This window comes from Macaca nemestrina, chromosome 5 (genome assembly GCF_043159975.1).
Source record: "Macaca nemestrina isolate mMacNem1 chromosome 5, mMacNem.hap1, whole genome shotgun sequence".
NCBI classification, from domain to species: domain Eukaryota; kingdom Metazoa; phylum Chordata; class Mammalia; order Primates; family Cercopithecidae; genus Macaca; species Macaca nemestrina.
In genome coordinates, this window is record NC_092129.1 from 115,191,369 (window position 1) to 115,201,964 (window position 10,596).

The 10,596-nt window shown below is 35.8% G+C and overlaps 1 protein-coding gene and 1 long non-coding RNA gene across 9 annotated transcripts in view; both read right to left on the reverse strand.

The window, feature by feature from the left end:
- The window catches only part of LOC105479478 (small ArfGAP 1), a 191,570-nt gene that overhangs the window by 24,544 nt on the left and 156,430 nt on the right, over positions 1-10,596 (reverse strand). The gene's annotated exons all lie outside the window — the stretch shown is intronic.
- LOC139363375 (uncharacterized) overlaps positions 1,761-10,596 on the reverse strand; it is a 42,252-nt gene continuing 33,416 nt past the window's right edge. Inside the window, exon 2 of the long non-coding RNA XR_011623632.1 lies at positions 1,761-10,083. This is a non-coding gene — a long non-coding RNA (uncharacterized lncRNA). The remainder of the gene's footprint in view (positions 10,084-10,596) is intronic.

Here is a 10,596-nt window from a genome sequence, read left to right on the forward strand (position 1 = left end):
CTCCTATGATACAGTTTCATTCTGTGTCTCCACCCAAATCTCATCTTGTAGCTCCCATAATTCCCATGTGTTATGGGAGGGATCCAGTGGGAGATAATTAAATCATGGGGGCAGGTCTTTCCTGTGCTATTTGTTTATGTTAAGGGGGAGTTTCCCTACACAAGCTCTCCTTGCCTGCTGCCATACACATAAGATGTGACTTGCTCTTCCTTGCCTTCTGTCATGATTGTGAGGCCTCCCAACCACACGGACCTGTGAGTCCAATTAAACCTCTTTCTTCTGTAAATTGCCCAGTCTCAGGTAATGTCTTTATCCGCGGCATGAAAACGGACTAATACATCCTGTTAGCTGAGACTGGAGAGGCCTCAGAGTCTTCATGAGCACACTGTTAACCCATCATCCACACACTGTATGATACATGAGACACAACTGCCAAGAAAAGTCTAATGAAATGGTATTTGATATACTTTCTTCCTGAATCTACATTATTAATTACTTTTTAAATATAATATTCTTCTAGTTCTCAGGAGCCCAAGTCACAGTTACACATTCCAAACTTACTTTCTCACAAAAAACACTGTATAGGACAGAATGAAAAAACCTACACTTATTGGATTATCAATTCTAAAGCCTACTTCTAATAAACTAAGAAAATAAAACTTTCAGTTGAGTACAGTGGCTCACACCTGTAATACCAGCACTTTAGGAGGACAAGGTGGGAGGATCCCTTCAGCCCAGGAGTTTGAGTCCAGCCTGGGCAACATAGCAAGACTCTGTCTCTACAAAAAATGAAGAAATTAGCTGGGTGTGGTGGTGCACACCTGTAGTCTCAGCTACTCGGGAGGCTGAGGCTCAAGGATTGTTTGAGCCCAGGATGTCGAGGCTGCAGTGAGCTATGATTGCACCACTGCAGTTCCAGCCTGGGCGACAGAGTAAGACACTGTCTCTCAAAACGAAATAAATAAAGAAAGAAAACACCAATTCATTTGTCAAACCATTTCAAGATCATTTCTTCTACAACTACCTAAAGAATTCACAACTTAGTTATATGAGTTCATTTTTTGTTAGCTACTAGAGATATGTTAACTTCTAAAAACATGTATCTATCCTTATTTGTTTTTTAATCACTATACTCTCCCTTAGAATTGTTTAATCAATTAGCCTACTATTACCAGCTGTCAAGTCTTTAATAACTCTCTCAAATACAGAATTAGCCACCTGTAACAATATATACTTTTCAGAAGTTTAATATAATCCATTTCACATTCTCTATGCTTTCACTTTTCAATCTCTAATACAGGTTCAGACTTATCTTGCTTATCAAAAGGATTTCAAAATAATTTCAAGAAAAATATTCCCTGTAGTCATGAAGTAAGGAATTCTTTTCAACTGATTACTCAATCTGTTATTATAAATAATCAAATCTGCAAGGGAATCTGAGGATCGTGTGGCCACGAGCATGCAAACTTCAAATATTCCAGGGCAGGATCCTAGCAGCTTCCTGGGGTAGGTCTTCATATGGTTACATCACAGCCTATAATACTCTGGAGAGTGTCTTAAAGTAGTCTTTAAGTAGGTACTTAAGTCTAATCCCTATTTTACTTTGGCTTAAAAATCAGAAAACTTTGAAGTTGAAAATAAACTTAGATAATCTGGCCAAACACACATTCATTCTGCAAATTAACTGAGGCTCAGATGTTATGTGCCAAATAGGAATACAGGAACTAAAATTCTTATTTTCTGCCACTCCAAATTTAGCATTCTTTTTTTTTTTTTTTTTTTGTGGGGGGGGGGTGTATTTTACTGCATCTTCTTCCACGGAAAAAAGCATAAAACAAACTAAACTTGTGAGGAATTCCTTCCTATTTATTTTCTATGACCTAAGACTTTGGAACCTCTTCAGGCTAAAAAGGATCTTTATAAAAAATTCAAATAGAAACTCTGGTTTATAAGGCGTCTGTCACCAAATTAGAACTACCTTTTAAAATACTGCTGAGTATGAAACTATCTGTCATGGTTTGAAAAGGAAAGAAAAAGCCAAATCGAGCAATGCAGAGGTCCTCTGGTAATCCCGACCCCCCACCCCCAGAAATACTGCAAACAATTTGGAAAATATCTTTCTTTCCAGATGTTCACACATGTCTCTGTGTTCTAAAAGCTTCTCATGTTCCTAACATTTCAATTTAAATGGGTAGTGATCAACCATTTCCATAGGAAACTATATAAATGAGAACATATGTATAGCTGTGCAAAGTAAAGAGAAACACTAAGGCAAGAATAAGGGAAACCCTAAACAGCTTATCAAATTGCAGGTGGGGCCCACTAGCAGTTTTTGAAATCTATTTTACAGGCCACAACTAAACATTTTTTTTGGCATATAAAAATGATACAGAATAGAAAACAGAGTACACCGCATAAAAGAAAGGTAAATATTCCTAGATTGTTGTTTTGCACATTTGTACACACATGTGAGCACAAATCTGGATCATAATGTAAAATGTATTTCTTAGCAGAGTGGTAGGTTGAGAAACACTGCTCTAAAGACAGTCTGCTCCTTTGCTCCTACAATGGGTCAAATTATGAATGAGAAATGTTTATGCCCTAAACCCCATTATTCCAATTAGAGTTGGCTATTCTAGATGAATTTCAACAATTCAGACATGAATTATCCTTAGAGTTGGCATCTGAAAGGTTGTCCCACAAATCAAAAAAGCAAAAGGACTGATCACTTTAAAATCTACTTTGTATCCCTCCATTATCGAATCTTGTGGAGGCCATAATCTGAACGCATCAATGTGTGGCAAAGGTGATTTTAGAGATTACTCTTCTATGTCTTCATAGTATATACATTATATACGTCTTCATATATATATTAGTGAAAGCCACAAAGATTAAATTCAAATGATACTCTTCTTCATTGATAATTGTAAACATAAGAAATTAACCTCTTTTTTATTTTTAAAACATTTAAGGATAAATACACCAAAGCACAAACTACATAGGTAAGGAAACTTCCTAAAATTCTAGATAGAGTAACAAGTACTTAACCTTTTAGAGCTTAATATCCATTAAGAGTTATTAATTTTCTATATAGTTTTCTTGAAAGACTTTCTAACAAAAATTGAAAGTTATTTCTTATTTATATTTAAAATTATTTTTACAGATTTTTGTGTAAAATGACAGGAAGTACGTATTTTCCTAGTCCTAGATGAGTAATAATAACTAAAAATAAAGACTCAGGAGATGCTGTTGTTGGAATGTGTCACCCAAAGTCCACATGTTGGAAATTTAATCCCAATGTAACAGTTTTGAAAGGTGGAGCCTAGTAAGAGAAGATTAGGTCAGAAGGGCTCTACTCTCATGAACAGATTAAAATCATTACCACAGGCATAGGTTAGTTATCAAGGGAATGAGTTTGTTACAAAAACAATTTCGGTCCCCTCTTGTTCGAGTGCTCTCTTGCCCTTCCAACTTCCAACCATGGGATGATACAGCATGATGGACCTCACCAAATGCTGGAGCTGTCCTCTTGGACATCTCAGCTTCCAGAACCATGAGCAAATAAACTTCTTTTGTTTCTAAATGAGTCTGTGCTATTCTGTTACAGCAGCACAAAACAAACTGAGATGGAATAAAGAAAATCTTTGCATATACACTGCCATTATGAAGGTTCCAAAAAACCTGAAAACATGCAATTCCCTAATAAAGATACAGACACACACACACACATAGATTCAAGGTTTTTAAAAAATTTTTTTTAAATATCTAGGTGCTGTGTTTTATTCCATTACATTGTACATTTAAACCCAATACTATCACCAGTAAATCAAGGTAGGCAAAGCCTATCAAAAGACTACTTCCACACCGAAAGCAATTGCAACAAAAACAAAAATTGACAAACGGGACCTCATTAAGCTAAAGAGCTTCTGCACAGCCAAAGAAACTATCAACAGTAAACAGAAAACCTACAGAACGGGAGAAAATATTTGCAAAATATGCGTCCGACAAAGGTCTAATATTCAGAATCTACAAGGAACGTAAACAAATTAACAAGCAAAAAACAACCCCATTAAAAAACTGGCAAGGACATAAGCACTTTTCAAAAGAAAACATACACGTAGCCAACAAGTATATGAAAAAATGCTCAACATCACTACACGTAGCCAACAAGTATATGAAAAAATGCTCAACATCACTAATTATTAGAGAACTGCAAATCAAAACCACAATGAGACACCATCTCACACTAGTCAGAGTACCTATCATTAAAAAATTTTTTTAAAATAACAGATGCTGGCAATGCTGTGGAGAAAAGGGAACACATATACACTGCTGGCAGGAATGTAAATTAGTCCAGTCATTGTGGAAAGCAGTTTGGCGATTTCTCAAATAACTTAAAACAGAATTACCATTTGACCCAACAATCCTATTATTGGGTATATGGCCAAGGGAATAAAAATTATTCTACCATAAATACATATCCACACATATGTTCACTGCAGCACTGTTCACAATAGCAAAGACATGGAATCAACCTAAATGTCCATCAACAGTAGTCTGGATAAAGAAAATGTGGTACATAGACACATGGAATACTATACAGCCATAAATAAGTATGAGATTATGTCCTCTGCAGCAACATGGATGGAGCTGGAGATCATTATCCTAGGTGAACTAATGCAGAAACAGAAAACTAAATAATGTATGCTCTCACTTATAGGTGTGAGCTAAACATTGAGAATACATGAACACAAAGAAAGGAACAACAGACACTGGGACCTACTTCAGGGTGGAGGATGGGAGGAGGGACAGGATCAAAAAACTATCAGGTAATATTATGCTTATTACTTGGATGACAAAATAATCTGTACACCAAACCCTTGTGACATGCAATTTACCTATATAACTAAAACCTGCACATGTACCCCTAAACCTAGAATAAAAGTTAAAAAAAAATAAAGTAAAAATAAGAAAAGACTACTTCCAATCATTATATCATGACCACTGCTAGGACTGCCTAATACCGCCATATTCTAAAAGTTGACGAGACAGGTATTCAGTTTCTGACTGAAGGGGAAAATCATGGCTGGCCTCAGATATCGGACTAGGAAGAGACAGTTGAAATAATTTCTTTTGTCACACTGAAGAATCCAGCATTTGAAAAATCAAACATTTAAAATTATTAAAATCAAATCTAATGAAATAAGATAGGAAGTCCAGAATAATTTTCTTCTTGTCCCTCATTACAATATCTTAGCAACAAGGTAATTTAAATAATCCAGATTAATCAAGAAGAGAGCAGCAGTACCCTGTGTACATGCTAAAAATCCTGTCTCATGGCCACTCTGAAGTCTAGTTTCTACAGTAAAGCACATTTGATGCTCTTTGTCTTTCTTTACAACATAAATCACCAATGTTAATGTGTAGAGAGGAACGGCAGATTTCCAAAATGTATTCCAATTAAACATTTTGGTTAAAAGATATATGTGTAATAGATTATGTCTTCCTGAAAAGCTTTTCTAAAATGGAAAAATCTTCAAGAACATGTTTGACTTTTTCCAGGTTTGCCTATAACACAACAAGTCATTTTTATCAAATATTTTCAAGACATAAGGTTGTAAACCTTCAACAACAAACATGAATACATAAACTATCAATTTGTACTTTTGTTCTGTAGCATACCAATTGTATTGTACTTTGCAAAGACTTACAAGATACAGTTATTTAAGATACCTAAAATACAGCTATCATATAAATACAAAGTAAATATTACCTGAAAGCCAAATTTTAGAAGATTTAAGAATAAAAATGCTATTGTCTTGTTAGGATTTACGCGCAGGGATTACTGGCGTGTGATAACAGTAAATTAATACCTTGATGACCACACATTCCCTCATATAACTGTCATCTTTTGATATCTCACATTCAGTTCAGACATGGCAAGCAATACATACGGACTCACTCCACTTTAAATTCTGCTGCTATTGAAAACACTGCATAGGAAATTTGTCTTTTAATAAGTGAAGAATGCAGTCAACTGTGGGTAGATAAAATCAGGCAATCTATAATTTATTAAACAAAATTTTCTAACAAGCAAGAACATAAGTCTACTTAGATAAAGCAATTTTATAAAACGTAATTTCCTTAGATTCATATTGAGCAGATGTCTCATTCAAATTATTAAAGCTTTTATTAGCAGAAGCTTCACTACCCAATCTTTTTGTGATTCATTATCACTACCCCACAGAATATAATTGAATAAAAAACTATTTAGGTTCCAACTCCTACATTTACCACCATTTCCTAGCCCTTTAAATAACAGACATAACAGCTGAACCTCTAGAAGGTGATTCACTATTCTTCAGCTGGCCAGTTAATGTAGACAAGAGCATAAATATATACTACAATAGGAAAGCTATACAATTTTCTAAGTTCTAGTGGTAATTATTCAAAATTTTCTTTAAAAACTGACATCTCAAATTATAACTTAGTTTATTTATAATCAGTTTCCTTTAATATCCCTAGAATCTTAGAACTAGAAGAAACATAAAATGTATTACATTCAACTTTTTCATTTTAACATTAAGGAAATTAAATGACATGATTTGTCCAAAGGCTCCATAAGTAGCTATTGTGGCAAAGGTTAATCTCCTAACAGGGTTCCTTCCCCGCGCCATAGTGGCTTTTGCTGAATAATTTCTATCTATCAAAAATTAGATTTAAAAATAAATATTTACCCAATGCTTAACAATACATGCATATTCTTACAATGACAAAACAGAAAACTGCAATAAAAAAAAAAAATCATGCCAGATGGCACATGACTGTAGTCCCAGCTATGTGTGAGGCTGAGGTAGGAGAATCGCTTCAGCCCAGTAGTTGGAAAACAGGCTGGACAACATAGCAAAAACTCATCTCAAAAAACAAACAAACAAACAAACAAACAAAAAACACAATCTGATAGAGGGTCAGAGCAAGTATGCCAATACTTTTAACTCAAGGTACACTATAAAGACCACATGAAAAGTATGATTATTTGAAGTTCAAAGGTAATGGTAGTCACGGGTGATAAGGATTTTATAAAGGTAGTGACATTAACTTTTAGGTATGTAGGAAAAAAAGGAAACAGTCAAATAGGAAACACGGTTCACTCTGTTGCCCAGGCTAGAGTGCAGTGGCAAGATTGCAGCTCACCGCAGCCTTGATCTCCTGGGCTCAGGCAATCCCTCTACCTCAGCCTCCCAAGTAGCTGGGACTACAGGCATGCACCGCCACACCTAGCTAATTTTTGTTTTGTTCTGTTGGGGATTGAGACACAGCCTCACTCTGCTGCCCAGGTTGGGGTGCAGTGGAGCAATCACTACTCACTGAAGCACTGACCTCCCTGGAACTGGCAATGGCACCACGTGAAGAACACTGAGTGGGAAAGGTGCTAGATGGTGGATGTATCTGACTGACCTGTAGTTCTACATGTAAGGAATAAAAGATAAATCTGAAGATTTTTATTCTACTTCCACAACATGGAAGGACCTAAATAAATAGCCAACTAGAGCTAGCATTCATATATGTCACCGTTTTTCAAAGGGGGTAGTGAAAAGAAAAAAGATTACTCCTGGAGAAGTGTGTTGTGCATATGCACTACACTGGGGAAGAAAGATTTGATCACCATTGTTGTAGGTGAAAGGCTTTGTGACTGTGATGTGGTGAGAGCAATACTTTAGGAAAAAACTAATCTACTGCCTCAGTAGTACTTGATATTTGAAATATATCAAAAAAATTCTAACAAGTTACTCAACAACACATAATTCCCAGAATACTATCCCATCTGATTACCTACTGAAATCTTCATAGTAAGTTTAACCTTTACTAAAATTTTCAGTAAAAAATTCATAAGTTAATATTATCCACTATATTACCTACGTTAGTTGTTTACTCAGATAAAGTCTTTTGACCATATGCTATAAATACATTAATAAAAATCAGTCTTATATTCCTACATAGATTGATAGCTATAATTACTATGTTTGTATCTGTATGCTTTCAAAACTGAATTATATACAACCTTAAAACTATTTTATGTGAGAAAAAATCTTATATATAATTCTTGTTTATTCCCAATATCTTATTTATTCAAAATCTTTAGTTTTTCTCCTGTTTACCATTCTTTATAATATAGATCTTTTTCAAATTAAAGCTGTCAACACATAGAGTACTCTTTTTGAATTTAATATTCTTAAATTGTATTTTTAGGGTTTAATTTATTACAGTCTACATTTTATTTCCCCAATCATATGGACATCTTTCATTAAATGTTCTCTGTAAAGCCTATGGACACTACCGTCCCAAACAATATTTCACTGGGCTGGAGAAGTTATCAAGGATTTACATAAATTTCAGAAGTAGAAGCAGCCTTGAAGACATTTAGTGACTCCATTATGTGATAACACAAAACACTACTGTAACATCTCTCTTACACATTCATTCTCTCTGTAAGAAAATCTTCCAGTGTTATGGAATCACCACGTATGATGATACAGCATATTTTACATTCAGACAATTACAAGTATTAGAAAGTGTCCTCTTCACACAATTTGTAACATCTACCCATTTATTCACACTCTCTATGCTACAGCCATGCAGAAAACAAATGGAGGAATAAATTTGTGGAGCTGACCTTCTCCAAAGCAAAAGAAGACCATTAATTCATATCAGACCTTTGGTCATCTAAAATTCAATGACATTTTCTTTTGTGCTATATTCAGGACAGTTGAGTTTGGGTACATTTGCTTCAGAATTTTACATTTATCCAATTCATTGGCATTTATTTTAACACTATCTGAGGAATTTATTCTGTCATTTGATATCTTAACTAATCTTTACCGCTTGGTCATTTGAAAATCTGAACAATATGGCACAGATATCCACAGTTAACAAAAATGCTGAAAAGAATGAAGTCCAGTATTAACCCCTGAAGAAAGCAGAGAACTTCCTCCAAACTGACATCAATTCTATTAATTGCATAGCTGTCTATCCGGTTCATAATCTACCTTAATATCTAATCATCAGGCCCACTGTCTACATCTTGACCAGAAGCATATTTAAGAATCTTGGCCAATAAAGCAAGCTTAGTCTGATAGGAACTGTGGTTTGTTTTGTTTGTTTGTTTGTTTTTTGAGCCACGGTTTCACTCTGTTCCCCAGGCTGGAGTGCAGTGGCAAGATCACAGCTCAATGCAGCCTCGATCTCCTGGGCTCAGGCAATCCTCCTACCTCAGCCTCCCAAGTAGCTGGGACTGTAGGCATGTACCACCATGCCCAGCAAATTTTTGTTTTGTTTTGTTGGGGTTTGAGACACAGCCTCACTCTGTTGCCCAGGCTGGAGTGCAGTGGCACAATCACCGCTCACTGAAACCCTGACCTCCCAGGCTCCGGTGATCCTTCCACCTCAGCCTCCCAGGTAGCTGGGACTACAGGTACAAGCCACCCATGCCCAGCTAATTTTTTGCAGAGATGGAATTTCACCATGTTGCCCAGACTGGCTTTGAACTCCTAAGCTCAAGCAATCCACCTGCCTCGGCCTCCCAAGTGCTAGGATAACAGGCATGAGCCACCATGCCATCCAGGAACTGTTCTTAAAGAATCCATGGCAGACAACCAATGAATGCTGGTAAGATTATGGAAAAGAAGTAAGTTGTTAAAAAAAAAAAAAATCCATTTGAATTTTGCATAGAATCCATGTCAAGTTTAATGATACAGCATTCATAATCCATTACAACATCCTTCTGAAAATTAAGATGTGAGCCCATCTCTAATCTGGTTCCCTAGTTTGTAGCATTTCTCAAAGAATGACCTAGAGTGCTTTATAAATGATTCTAAAAAGTTTCTTATTATTCATCCCAAATACTGAATGGCTACACTGGTAAGTTTCCTTAAAACAATACTTTGAAGGATTTTCATGAGAATTAAGCAAAATAATTTAAAGAGAGTACCTTTCACAGTAGCTGGTACATAAGTGCTTCTTAAATGGTAGCTGGTAGTGGTTGCAGTAATACATTTTATAGTTACATACCAGGACTAGTAAGCACTAGGGATACAAAAATGAAGAACACATGTTTCCTAATCTTAAACTCATACTCTAGTTATGCAAATGGACACAAACATAATCTGGTTCAGTGTGAATCAGTGTAATGATGGAGTTAGAAAACAACAGTTTTCTGGGGGCACACAGGATTGGCATGCTTATTCGGCTTAGCATGTGTGTGAATGATGAGGCAGGTGAACACAAGTCCCGGTTTGCTCAAAATAACTCCAGTTGATGCCTGTTATTCCAACTTAACTGTTTAATAGTGCCTGCTTTCACTCTTACAAGTATCCCATTTGAAATACCCATCATAATTATACTTAGAGCCTTTAACTTTAGACAGGAATTGGCTACAGTACTGCTAAAACTGTCATTAACAGGTAATGACAATGGTAAGCTCCTGTTTGTAAGACTCTATGGATTGCATGCAAATGCCCAGTCACCCCTCAGTAGTGAATTAGCAAGATTTTTTAAAAGCAGTAAACCCAACAGGAGTGGCTATACCTACAACTGTAC